We start from the raw sequence: 14,464 nt of genomic DNA, 5'->3' as shown, positions 1-14,464 counted from the left end.
ATATGTTTTAAACAGTCTAAAAGGAGAAATAGTTGTAATTATAGTAAAAGGTTTAACAAGTTTATTCCTAAAAATACATAAAATGGCATATTTTAAAAAAGTACATAAAAGACACATACAAATGTGTACATAAAATACGAATGTATATACAAACAGTAAATATGGATAGAGCAGAGTTATGTTAGACAAGGCACATATTAAAATGCCAGACTCATGTACCATACTCACAAATGTTTCATCGTGGTCACACATGGTCTAGGACATCTTAACAACATAGTAGGCCCTGGGCAAAGCAATGCACCCTACACACGCATTCATGGGAACCAATTTAAAAAAAAAAAAAAAACTTACCCCTCCTACGGTTCCGTTCAGTCTCCCTACATGCTTTAATACAGTGAATGGCTGTCAGCACTCTATTGTTGGATAGCTCCAGTCATCAACCAATCACCATTCTGACAGCCATTCACTGTCTGGATGTAGGATGGGAGGCAGGTAGAGAATGTTACCTCACCGCTCTGATCGTGTGATTACCACCTGACCCTACTTGAAGGCCCCTAGAATTGTGAGGCCCTGGGCAGCTGTCCAATGTGCTTATACATCAAGATGGTCCTACACATAGTATGGCATCCACTGGCACATTTATTCATATTCTGCAGTAAGGATCAAACTCTTAATCTGTAACAAATATTCAGCATATGCATCAGTGTTTTATGAGTGATAATTCATGAGATTCTGAAAGAACTAAATTAAAAAATGTTTGTGTGGGGCATGGCCTGGTGGCTGAGTGGGTAGGAAGCATTCTCTGAGTGCTTCTGAAAACCGGCCTATAATTCCCTCTCCTGACACCAAATGCATCTAATTTGAGGCCCCCACAATATAGCATACAGATGCAGGAAGCCTCTGGGTTCAGTGGGTCTCGGCTGCGGAATTAGGCAGCCGGTTTACTGGATCCTGCGGGTTGCGGCAGACTCACCAGCACCAACGCGGGACCTCGATTACCCCATCCTACCTGAAACTGGAAGTACCACTGCTGTGGACACCGCCAGTGAGAACCTCCATCCCCTCCGGGTATACAGGACACTGATCAGGCCACAGAGACTGCGCCCGGCTGTGGGGGATGCTGAGGACCTGAATTTGGTTTCTAGTCCCAGCACCATACTCATTTACAGGGAGCTCAGACATTGCCTCCCGGATTGTGCGGACTCTGGGGTGTCCCTCACCCATGCTTGGATCCCCATAACAGGCCCTTATGCATCCAGCAAAGGCACCTCAATTAAGGCCTTACCTACAGTGTATATGACTGCCCACTGCAGACAGGATAAGCCCTGATCCCCAGGGAAAGTTCTATTTAATTTACTGTTTTCTCACAAGACACTGCTATCTTGCCTCTATGTAAGCTCATAATTGGCATATCTATTAAGTGGTATCCCCCAACCCACAAGGGACCTGAAATAGGCTAACATTTTCTTTTTTCACACACAAGGGAAACCTCTCTTGTATTATTGAGAGTTTTCCTCCAGTATTAATTTGAATCTATCGCCATCTAGTCTCCCTTTTATGATATAACTACCCTAATCCACATTTCTTGGAGACAATTACTCTAGGGGACACGATGCAACTTGAGATGATTTGATTACCCTCTTTGTCTGTTCACCCAGAACATCTATGGAAAAATATTAGTACCTCGCCTGTTTATAATCTACCCCCAGCCATGTCTAAATAAAACAACAAAGCAATGGAAAACTCACAACAAGGTATCATGCAACACTTTTCCCGCTCTACACCATGTATCTCATCAGATTCTCCCCGGCTTCTCCAGCGGATTCTATAGGGTACACTACCCCTTCTAAGGATTTAATTGCTACTAAACATGATATCCAGGCAATGATGACGGACCTCAGCAAGACACTCATTAATAGGTTTCAACAACTATTCGCTGATCTAAAGCAAGATCTGTCAACATTATCTACCCGCACTACTGAATTGGAATCCAAAATGGACTCTGATACCAGAGGACTTCAGGAATTTTCCTAGGATATTAACTATATGTTTCGAGAGGTGGAATTTCTATGAGATAAAAACGAAGATCTTGAAAACAGAGAAAGACGATGTAACCTTCGTGTATGGAATATTCCAGAGTCAGTGGCACCTCGAGAACTAGAACCATCCCTTATCATTTATTCTACAAGTTGGTTTCCACTCTCCAGGATCAACCCCTACATATAGAACGGGCTCACAGAGCTCTCCATCCAAAACCCAAGGAGGGGGAACCCCCTAGAGATGTAGTGCTGAAATTTCTTTCCTTTAAAACTAAAGATCAGATTTCCATCTCCAGCAGATCGTTACCACATATTCTGTTTGAAGAATCTCATTTGCAGATTTTTCAGGATCCGGCCCCTTCAACCATTATCAAGAGGAGAGAATTGTGGTACATCACCAAAGTTTTCCACGACCACAGATCCAAATATAAGTGGGGGTTCTTGTTTCGTCTGATAGTCAAGGTGAATGGTCGCCAAGTGTCAGTGAGAGATCCTGCAGAGGGGAAAGAACTGCTTCACAGACTTAAGCTTTCTATGATTGCCCCAGACTTGGCCTCCAGCAGACCACCATGGCCTTGATGTAGCATCTCACGTGAATTGCGGGGGGACCCGTCAGGCAGTGTCACACTCCTATGCCTCTGTTCTAAATTGATAAGTTCCTATTTTAAGGCTCTTGTTTAATGTTATAGCCTAGTACACCATGGGACTTTATCCTCTCTATTATTTACAATTCTGATTAACACATTATATTGTTGACGGGGTGGCACATGCTATCGGTACCTCCTGCACCCTCTCTGCTCTTGATACTCCGCCCTTCTGTTGTACTGTTTTAAATGCTGCAGTATTTTAAGTCTGTTATAATGCTAGTTGTATTATTCTTTTAGGCACTTACTGTTTGTTGTGTACAGGTTATCTTACATTTTGGCTCCAGGTGGACAGCCCACAGCTTTATCGCCGCTCATGCTACTCCTCCCATTTTATAAATCGGGATTCATTTGAGAGCAGTGTTTCTTCTCTTTGCTCTCATAGAATTTTCACAGTATATTTTATTAAGCGCTCCCAACAGTTGGGTCCCCAAGGTCCGCTTTTTGTGCTAAGCCCACCTGGACCTTCTTCCGCTGCTGGGACCCACTTAAGGTAAATTTCTCCTCTTTTGCAGAGGACCTACATTGTTTGCCTTTACACCAACTCACTACTCTTTATTCTCTTTCCCCTTTTTTTATTCACTCTCTCTCTCTCTCCCCATCTACATTTTACCAAACTTGATATTGGGTAGGTTGACAGTTTTCGCCAAATTATCAATATGCCCCTCAATGTGGTCTCTCAGAACGTTAAGGGTTTAAATACCCCTCATAAAAGATCCCTATTGTATAGAACACTAAACACCCTTCATGGGTACATTGTGTTTCTGCAAAAAACACATTTAAAAAAAACCTCTCATCCACTGTTAGAGTCTAGACGACTCCCCACAGTACTGTACTCTTCTAACTCTCTGAAAATTTTTTTGGGGTAGCCATCATGATACGCTCTACAGATAAGGGAGGGCATTACATTATATTTGTATGCCAAATAGGCCCCCAAATAATGACACTGGTGTATATCTATGCTCCTAACTCTGGCCATGGGAGCTTTTTCCATAAATTTGTTTTTGGAAATTCAAACCCTTCGCAGAGGTACACTGTTAGTTGGCAGTGATTTTTTATTAGATCTAGATAAAAGTGGTCATACATGCCCACACTGCCACCGCCACCCTCTTGGTAATCTTAAGAAGCGCATGGCCGAGGCTGGTCTCTTTGACACATGGCGAGCGCACTACCCAACTTCCAGAGACTACACTTTCTATTCAAATCCCCATGGAACCTATTCACGAATCGACATGATTCTTGGTTGCAGCAGTATATTGCGATCACTGATGAAAGTGGATATTCTCACTAATGCTTTGTCGGACCACTCGAGCATCCTGGCTACTATTGACCCGTTAGGTACTCAAAATGGCTGTCACTCCTGGAGATTGAATGAAACACTTCTCCATATCCCACAATTCAAAGAAATTATTTCAACCCAGATCCAAGATTATTTTGAATCCAACATCACGGATGACGTCCCCTTGCCCACTGTGTGGGAAGCACACAAGGCAGTAATTAGAGGTGTGATGATTAAATGTCCCACACATAGGAAAAAACTCCAAAACAAGAGAATTACCTCTCTCACATCTCAACTTTCACAGCTGGAATGCACTCACAAATATGTTCATTCCTTTCACGTTCTCTCCCAGATACAGAGTGTCAGGGGAGAACTTCAATACATTCTCACTGAACGTACTGAAAAGTCCCTCAGATATTTAAACCAAAAATTCTATGAAAAAAGCAACAAATCAGACTCTTTTAGCCTCTAAACTTAAGGCAAAAGAGCTTCCCAAACCAAATTTGCCACCCGAAATGATCGGAATGACCTTAATTATGACCAAGGACATATCAATACATCTTTCTACAAATATTACAAATCCCTTTATAATCTTAAAGAACCAGAAGCCGGCCCACCATGCCATCAAGATTAGCACAGGAATACCTAGATACTTGCAACCTTCCCAAACTCTCGACCTCGTCTATAAATACACTAAACTCCCCCATTACCCCATAGGAATTAACTGAGGTAATAAAATCACAAAAGCCATCTAAAGCACCGGGCCCTGATGGGTTTCCCATGCCTTATTATAAATCCTTTTCAGGGATTTTGGTTCCTCACTTGGTTGAGGTCTTTAATAGAGTTATGCTAAGGGACAGATTTCACGCTGAGTCATTGAAATCTACAATAATTGTACTCCCCGAAACCAGGCAAGAATCCCACATGTTGCACGAGCTACATGTCAATTTCACTCATTAACGCGGACATAAAGCTACCCGCAAAGGTTCTGGTCATGAGATAAAATTTGTATCTAACACAATTGATTGATGCAGATCAAGTGGGTTTTGTCCCGACAAGGCAAGACTTGACAATACGAGATGAACAATCAACCTGATCTCACATATCAACAGAACTAAAACCCAAGCGCTTCTGCTATCATTGGATGCAGAAAAGGCTTTCAACCGCCTGTCTTGGCCCTTTATGTTCCAGACGTTGAGAACATATGGCTTCTGCGGTATCTTTCTGTCTGCAGTTCAGGCTCTGTATCATAACCCATTTGCAGTAGTGTCCACTAATGGCATTCCCTCCCCTTCATTTACCCTGGGCAATGGCACTAGACAGGGATGTCCCTTATCACCCTTATTATATGCATTTAGCATTGAACCCCTGGCAGCTCATATTAGGGGGAACTCTAATATAAAAGGGATCGCTGTCCAAGGATCTCAATATAAAATATAACTTTTTGCTGATGACGTCCTGCTCTCACTATCCTCTCCTCTAACTTCACTCCCTAACTTACAGGCCGATCTCTCATTATATGGCAATCTATCAGGTCACAAAGTGAATAATACTAAATTGGAAGTGATAGCTTTCCACCTCCCCAGTGCCTCTGTGAGGCTGCTTGAATAAACTTTTGACTACATCTGGCGGCCTAAGTATATTACATATTTGGGTATCCAGATTACAAAACACTATGATCAATTGTTTCAAGCCAACTACATTCTGATTTTGCATACTATTAAGAAAAATTAAACTAATTGGGCCCCTCTGTACATCTCCGAGATGGCAAAAATAAATTTGATTAAAATGAATATTCTACCATGGCTGCTTTACTTGTTTCAAACCATTCCCATAGTTGTTCCAGCCTAATTTCTCCAGACCGTACAATCTTTATGTGGCAAATTTATATGGGCAAACAAAACGCCTAAACTCAGCAGGTCATGTCTGGAAAAATCTTCTAATAATGGCGGTTTAGGCCTCCCCATTTTCGAACGCTACTTTCAAGCAACGCAACTGAGCCATGTAGTAGCCTGGCACACAAAAGAAGGGGATAGGAAATGGGTGTCTCTGGAAAGTGAATTGATTAACCATCAATTGGTTAGTTTTCTTCCATGGTTACCGTCAAGATTGAGACCAGCCTCAGTAGCAGTAACCCCCTGTGTTTCTCCAGTACTGAAAACCTGGGATTTTCTGAATAAGAAACTTAATCTAGCTCTTTACACATCTCCGCTGACCCCTCTTTGGCACCACCCTGATTTCCCTTTGGGGTATATGACACCCTATCTAAGGCCATGGGTTTCACTGGGTATTAATAGATTAGTACATGTCTCTGGGGATTTGCTCCACAAAATTTCATGGCATTATGTGAGAAATACAATACCCAGAACCTTAGACACTTTGATTACCTACAGATACTAAGTTTTGTGCAATCTCTCAACAAATTTGTTAATTCTAGAATCCCACACCCCTTTGAACGGATGTGTATGTATAATCCTGACCGTAGAGAAGTTATATCAATTCTGTACTCTCTTTTGGCTGGCTCACCACCTGCTAAAGAATCATTTGAATTAGCCTGGGAACGAGATCTAGAAATAAAATTGACTGAGGAGGATTGGTAAGACATAAAGGAATTAGTTGCAAAAACATCTATAAACTCGAACTTTAAAGAGAATGCTTTCAAGGTTTATTCAAGGTGGTACATGGTCTCCACGGTCATACAACATATCTTCCCTTCCAGTTCAGGTCAATGCTGGAGGAATTGCTGTCACCAGGGCTCATTCATACATGTATGGTGGGGTTGCCCTCTGATCAGCTCTTATGGGGACGCCATTTTTTCCCTTTTGGGAAGCATTTACAACTCTACCATTCTCAAATGCCCTTACAAGCTTTACTTTGTATACCAGTGGAAGGGCCTTCAATCCCTAAAAGCAAATTATGTAATCATATATTTGGCTCTGCCAAATTGTTGAATGCTGCAAATTGGAAACAATCTACTGCTCCGTCCATTCAGGCTTTTATCAATGAAGTTTGGTTCGCAGCTTCAATGGAATACATCACAGCTTTGCTTCATGACTCTGTAGGGAAATTTTCAGATACATGGAACCCCTGGTATTCTTAGTTTCAGAGACAAATTCCTTGTACAACGTAGACAATTACTTCCAACCCTATGTTGAGATAAACTTCTACTCTACTAATTGGTATATTTTACTCCTCCATGAATACACTAAAGACCGCTTACCCCATCCATGTTTCCTTCCACCTCTGTTCCCCGCTTTTTTTTTCTTCTCTCCTTTCTCCCTCTTCTCCCCTCCCTCAATCGTATTTGTTATTGGAACCTCATCCTAAATGTAGTTTGTTTAAAAAATACACAAATACTGAGTGGTAACCACGGAAATCATTTATTTCGATATACATCATTTTATCTCGATACAGTTGTTGAATTGTATTTCTGCATGTATCTATGTCATGTTGTACTGTTTATCACTCTTTTTAAATAACGAGTTAAAAAAAAAGTTTGCTTAAAAATACAGTATTCTATGTTTAGCATATAAACCCCAAAGAGCCAGACAACACATGTGCTTCCATGAGAAAAGGATACACCCTTACTTCTATCTCTTGAAACAGGAAACTGTTCCAACAAGCATACAGTATGGAAGGACAACTTACTGAACTAAAATTGCGTTAAGAGTTCTATTAAAATAAGAATAGACAAAATATAAATCAAGACTACATCTTTAACTTGTAGCTAAAGCTGTAATTTTCTTAAACCTACTTACTGCACTGTGCTTTGTAAGTCAGTTTCATTTGTGATAACATATATATATATATATATATATATATGTACATACGGATATATCCATCGCACCTGTGACTATTCGCTTGCTGTGATTACAGTGTCTGTTTGCTGGCACGTGTGAATAGTTGCATCTATGATCCATAGGAATAGCATTGTGTGATCAGAGGCACGACTATTCACACCCAAGCACACTAAGTCTTTGCCGTGATGTTTGCAAACGCATCGTGGCAATGATGACAGCTGTGCACTGACACTCGTATAATGATTTCAATTAAGTAACAAAAGTGTAAATGGGTTATCGGTAAATAGACAATGCACCCAGGGGTAATTCAGACCTGATCGGAGCAGCAAATGTATTAGCAGTTGGGCAAAACCATGTGCACTGCAGGTGGGGCAGATATAACATTTGCAGAGAGAGAGGGTGGGTGATATTGTTTCTGTGCAGAGTAAATACTGGCTGCTTTATGTTTACACTGCAATTTAGATGTAAGTTTGAACACACCCCACCCAAATTTAACTCTCTCTGCACATGGTAAATGCCCCCCCTGCAGTGCCCATGGTTATGGCCAACTGCTAACAAATTTGCTGCTACGATCAGGTCTGAATTACCCCCCCAGTTTCAAAAATATTTTGTTAGTGGAGATGTTGGATATAAAAACAGGCAGTCATAAATTATTGGTTTGAGAAGCAGTGTCTGATGACATATATCTCATTTGTAGAAGAGCTCATCCATTGTGCCACATAAATGTAAGTTTCATTTGAGGCCCCCCCTCGAATATTAACTATATTTATAACTAAAGAACTTAGGGTCCTACATATTAATAATCATGGCACTGTCACGATTATTAAAAGTCAGTATTGTGACGGTTATTTTCATTTTGAATGAAAAAATCCCTGCTATGTACTAAGTGTAACTCACAGGGACAGTGGTAGCAATAACTGCTGTCTCTGCGAGTTATATCCACAGCACAATGGAGGAGTTTTTTAAATTTGCATAAGTCAGTTACCAGACCTGGCCAGAGCCTATGGGAGGAATTGGGAAGATCCCTCTCATGCGAATATGCCTCCATAGTCATAAAGAAGTTTACATCATCTGATGTTGGCCAAATTCCTAAAAGCTTCATTTTATGGAATTTAATCCTGTACTTACTGTAGGGGTCATATTGTAGTAGCAATGGGAGTTGCGATTTGTAGTGCTAATTATTCTATGTATTCTGTGAAATCTCCTGAAATAAACTATTAATGCTTAGCACTGATACATGTAGTTTCTGCATCATTTTATGAGAAACTGCCTTGATAAATAGGCCCCTTAATATTGTAAACTGTATGAAAAGAGGGCTTCTCTTCTCGTACATCATTCTTCAGATACAAGCAAAGTACTGTTTGATGTGATATAACATGTATTTTAGTCAATAATATCTAATACTGCAGAAATATTTGGATGTTCTCCAGAATTATATAGTACAACATGTTTTAGTTGCAGTCTAGACTTACAGGTACTGCTATGCAAATGGAAGGTACTCACACCTATTTGCTTATAATTCCTGCTTGCCAAGTATTCAAGGAATGCTTGTATTTGAAAAATGCACTTGAAAGAAGAGATGAAACACAAGAAAATAAATATAAGAGCAACAACAATAATGCAGTAGATACTCGTGCTCAACTATTAACCTAAAAGGTTTTGGATTTGATTTACAATGTGTTTCTTCAGTTTTGACTTTAATTATCTGCTTCAAGTTGTCAGGACATAACCATATCTTAGATTTGCATTGCATTAGGGGATCTTTCCTTCCTATCTCTTCTGATCTTGTCTTCTGAAGTAATTTAACACAATTCTAATTTTCTTTTGCATGCGGGGTGCTCTCCATCCAGGGAAGTGAGTTATGTGTATTCAAGTGGCGCATCTTATGAATCTTGTTAAGCTTTACCGCCTTACAGCTCTCGCTGACGGAATATTTAATCACAGAAATGAGTTGGCAGATATGATATACAATGTGGTTAAGCCTTGCAGCATGTGTCTTCACTGGCAATTGAGGAACAGGTGAATTTGCCATTTATCAGTCCTATCTTGACAGCTTTGTGTAACCTTCTGTTTTCTTACTTATTTATGAAGATTAAAGGTGCTTTAAATCAACAGTTTCCCTGTAGATATATCATTTTTATTTCCAAAGTGGCCATTTTTTCATCATTTACATAGCCAGTAAAAGAGAGCATCTCATTAAAACAAAAGCCAACTTTGGAAGAATGACTTCTAGCGGAAAAATAGGCTTATATGTTTACATTGATTTAAGAATTATCATGTCTCAGACTAGGAATATTGCGAGGATTATTTAATGAAGATATCTAACAATTAAACAAAGTGTACTGATTAGTTACATATTTACTAAATATCAATATAAATACACAGGAATAAAAAAAACAAGCTAGTGAGCAGAATTGTGCTTTAATGCTAGTTTTCCTTTTGTGTTTTTCTGCCATACATTGATATAATTAGATAAAAACTGTTTATAGAGGAAACAGTCACACACCTACTATGTGGCTGCCACCAGCAGCCATATGATAATACATGTTCCCAGAGATGCATTGTCCTATGAAGTACGTCTGAGAAGAAAAGCTTTGCCAATGCAATTCCCAATAAATAAATGTAAAAAACATTATACTGCTAGTGTCATAGGTAATGCAATATCATAACGTGCCATGGTTGCTAGTTGCATCACCTACAACTTTGCAAATGAACTCTAAGAGAAATCCCAATTCCTGAGGAAAAAACTCATGACGCAAAAGGCCAAACTTTACTGTTAGAAGAAATCATCAGTTTGGATTTTTAGTGCTATTATTATTATTATTATTATTATTATTATTATTATTATTAGTAGTAGTAGTAGTAGTAATAGTAGTAGTAGTAGCAGCAGCAGCAGTATTAGTAGTAATAGTAGTAGTAGTAATAGTAGAAGCAGCAGTAGTAGTAGTAGTAGTAGTAGTAGTAGTAGTAGTAATAATAATAATAATAATATTAGTATTATTGGTATTAGTATGTATTATTGTAATCATTTCTATAGTTAGCACCACCAATATGCAACACTACACAGAATATCTGCAATTCACATGTATACCTACTACATTACAGTTTACAGTCTGTATTCCCTAACACTCAAGCAGACAACCCAGGGTACATTTTATTTAGCAACCAATTAACCTACAGTATCAGTATGTTTTTAGAGCATGGGAGAAAACCAGTGCGCCCAGAAGAAGCCCACACAAACACAGTGGGGACATACAAACTCCCCACAGATAGGGCAATGGGAAGGAATCAAACTCATGACCCCAGTGCTGTGACACATCAATTCTAACTACTGTAACACCATGCTGTACAAAATACCATGTCAATGGTGTGTATTATAAGTTTAATCAAGTTTGTCAGGGAACAAAGCTTGTAGCATTTGCCATAATCCAACATATGTAGTATAGCCTCTTTAGTAAAAATAATGATGAACTGACAAACAGTTCTAAAAATACAAATATACAAGTTAAGTTCTAAATCTAGTGTTGTTCTCCTTGCTATAAGGGTAAAGATGATGTACAGTTTGATCAACCTGGAACTGAAGCTAAACCCAATGACAACTTTAAAGTGCAAAAAAATTCTGAGCTATTATCACCTAATTCTTGTAATGGTTCCCTAGGAAAACTTCATATCTGGCATGGCCACCAACCATCATTGCTAGAATTATTAGGTAAAGTACAGCAGTACAAATCTCACTGAAAGTGCATTTAGAAATAGTTATAGCAGGGATATAAAACCTTTGAAGATATTGGGAAGGATGTATTAAGCGTCACATTTTGGATGAGATACATCCCGCCACTCACAGCATACATAGCAGCATAAATAATATTGGCATGTATGTAGAATTGCGACTACAATCACAACAACCTCCTGTACAAAGGGCTGTACTATGCAATTGTAGGACTTCTGGGTTTTTGACCCGGGAGTCCTTCTGCACAATATGGCAGAAGCCCATGGAGGTCATTCCGACCCGTTCGCACGCAGCGGTTTATCGCTGCGGTGCAATCGGGTGTGGAATGCACATGCGCGGTGGCCGCAGTGCACATGCGCGATGTTACCCAGTGACAGTGGTCGCCAGGTTATGATGCGACTTACACATGAAGCGGTTGCAGAGCCAACCGCAAAGAAGATTGACAGGAATATCTGCAATTCACATGTATACCTACTACATTACAGTTTACAGTCTGTATTCCCTAACACTCAAGCAGACAACCCAGGGTACATTTTATTTAGCAACCAATTAACCTACAGTATCAGTATGTTTTTAGAGCATGGGAGAAAACCAGTGCGCCCAGAAGAAGCCCACACAAACACAGTGGGGACATACAAACTCCCCACAGATAGGGCAATGGGAAGGAATCAAACTCATGACCCCAGTGCTGTGACACATCAATTCTAACTACTGTAACACCATGCTGTACAAAATACCATGTCAATGGTGTGTATTATAAGTTTAATCAAGTTTGTCAGGGAACAAAGCTTGTAGCATTTGCCATAATCCAACATATGTAGTATAGCCTCTTTAGTAAAAATAATGATGAACTGACAAACAGTTCTAAAAATACAAATATACAAGTTAAGTTCTAAATCTAGTGTTGTTCTCCTTGTTATAAGGGTAAAGATGATGTACAGTTTGATCAACCTGGAACTGAAGCTAAACCCAATGACAACTTTAAAGTGCAAAAAAATTCTGAGCTATTATCACCTAATTCTTGTAATGGTTCCCTAGGAAAACTTCATATCTGGCATGGCCACCAACCATCATTGCTAGAATTATTAGGTAAAGTACAGCAGTACAAATCTCACTGAAAGTGCATTTAGAAATAGTTATAGCAGGGATATAAAACCTTTGAAGATATTGGGAAGGATGTATTAAGCGTCACATTTTGGATGAGATACATCCCGCCACTCACAGCATACATAGCAGCATAAATAATATTGGCATGTATGTAGAATTGCGACTACAATCACAACAACCTCCTGTACAAAGGGCTGTACTATGCAATTGTAGGACTTCTGGGTTTTTGACCCGGGAGTCCTTCTGCACAATATGGCAGAAGCCCATGGAGGTCATTCCGACCCGTTCGCACGCAGCGGTTTATCGCTGCGGTGCAATCGGGTGTGGAATGCACATGCGCGGTGGCCGCAGTGCACATGCGCGATGTTACCCAGTGACAGTGGTCGCCAGGTTATGATGCGACTTACACATGAAGCGGTTGCAGAGCCAACCGCAAAGAAGATTGACAGGAAGAAGGCGTTCCAGGGAAGATCCGGACCGTTTGGAGCCGTTTTCGGAGAGTGGTGAGTAAAACGCAGGCATGTCCAGAAGAACGGAGGGCGGATGTCTGACATCAGTGCTGGCTCCAGCATCGCAGGGATCACTGCGCAAGGTAAGTAGGTATAGGCCTAGTCATCTTTTGCTTGAAATTCTTTTAGCTTAGCAGGGCTGCACAAGCGATCGCAGCCCTGCTAAGCTAAAATACACTCCCCCATAGGCGTGTACTAGTTGATCGCAGCAGCAGCAAAAAGTTGCTGGCTGCGATCAACTCAGAATGACCACCCATATCCTCTCATTTCAGAGCTTGGTACATATGCAAAATATGGGCAACACTCAGAAAACTAGTTTTGATGAGTACTTTATGGGCAGTGAATCTGTGTTATTTCAGAAATTAAAGGCAAGTATCTAGTCACTAGGATTTTTGTAACTAAAATTGTACTGGCTTTATATGCCAATATTTTTATTAACAAATAACTAGTTTGGTTAATAACACAACAAATATGTTATCAAGTGATTATGGCCATGGTCATTATACTCTTTGGTTTGGTGATTTTAGTGATATTTTTATTGTCATTTTGCATGTTCCAACATATTTGTACAAAATTAGTGGAAACATTTATCCTTGCTGGTTCACTTCGATTATCTTGCCATGCTTCCAGCAAGGAGCCTGGCTCTGCTACTGTTGCACTTGGCACAGGTTACTACTCCCAATTGTAGTCCACATAAATGGTAAATGATGAAAATGTTTAAAAAAAATATAAAAAACTTGTGTTGACCATATGTGTGTAGACCATTGTCATGTCAACCTTTTAAACTTGTTGACCTTTTGAACCTGTTAACCTTAAGCACTGTCGACCTTTTGCAAGTCGACCATTTGGTCCCGCCCTATTGACTGTCTATCTTTTTACTGTAGATCTATTAACCGGATACTGGCCCTCATTCCGAGTTGTTCACTCGCTAGCAGATTTTAGCAGCATTGCACACACTAGGCCGCCGCCCTCTGGGAGTGTATCTTAGCTTAGCAGAATTGCGAATGAAAGATTAGCAGAATTGCAAATAGAAAATTCTTAGTTTCTGAGTAGCTCGAGACTTACTCCTACACTGCGATCAGCTCAGCCCGTTTCGTTCCTGGTTTGACGTCACAAACACACCCTGCGTTCGGCCAGCCACTCCCCCATTTCTCCAGACACTCCCGTGTTTTATTCTGGCATGCCTGCGTTTTTCCGCACACTCTCAGAATACAGTCAGTTTCCGCTCAGAAACACCCACTTCCTGTCAATCACACTCCGATCACTTCAACAATGAAAATTCTTCATTCGGACGTGAGTAAATCTACTAAGTTTTGTGCTAAAATACTTAGCGCATGTGCACTGCGTACCGTGCGC

General features: G+C 40.2%; 1 protein-coding gene across 10 annotated transcripts in view; it reads right to left on the bottom strand.

Annotated features, from left to right (window-relative positions):
- RBFOX1 (RNA binding fox-1 homolog 1) overlaps window positions 1-14,464 on the bottom strand; it is a 916,481-nt gene that overhangs the window by 219,934 nt on the left and 682,083 nt on the right. The window lies entirely within an intron of this gene.

Source organism: Pseudophryne corroboree, chromosome 7, assembly GCF_028390025.1.
Source record: "Pseudophryne corroboree isolate aPseCor3 chromosome 7, aPseCor3.hap2, whole genome shotgun sequence".
Taxonomy (NCBI): Eukaryota; Metazoa; Chordata; class Amphibia; order Anura; family Myobatrachidae; genus Pseudophryne; species Pseudophryne corroboree.
Note: the sequence above shows the minus strand (reverse complement) of the source record. Positions and strands in the feature narration are given on the sequence as shown.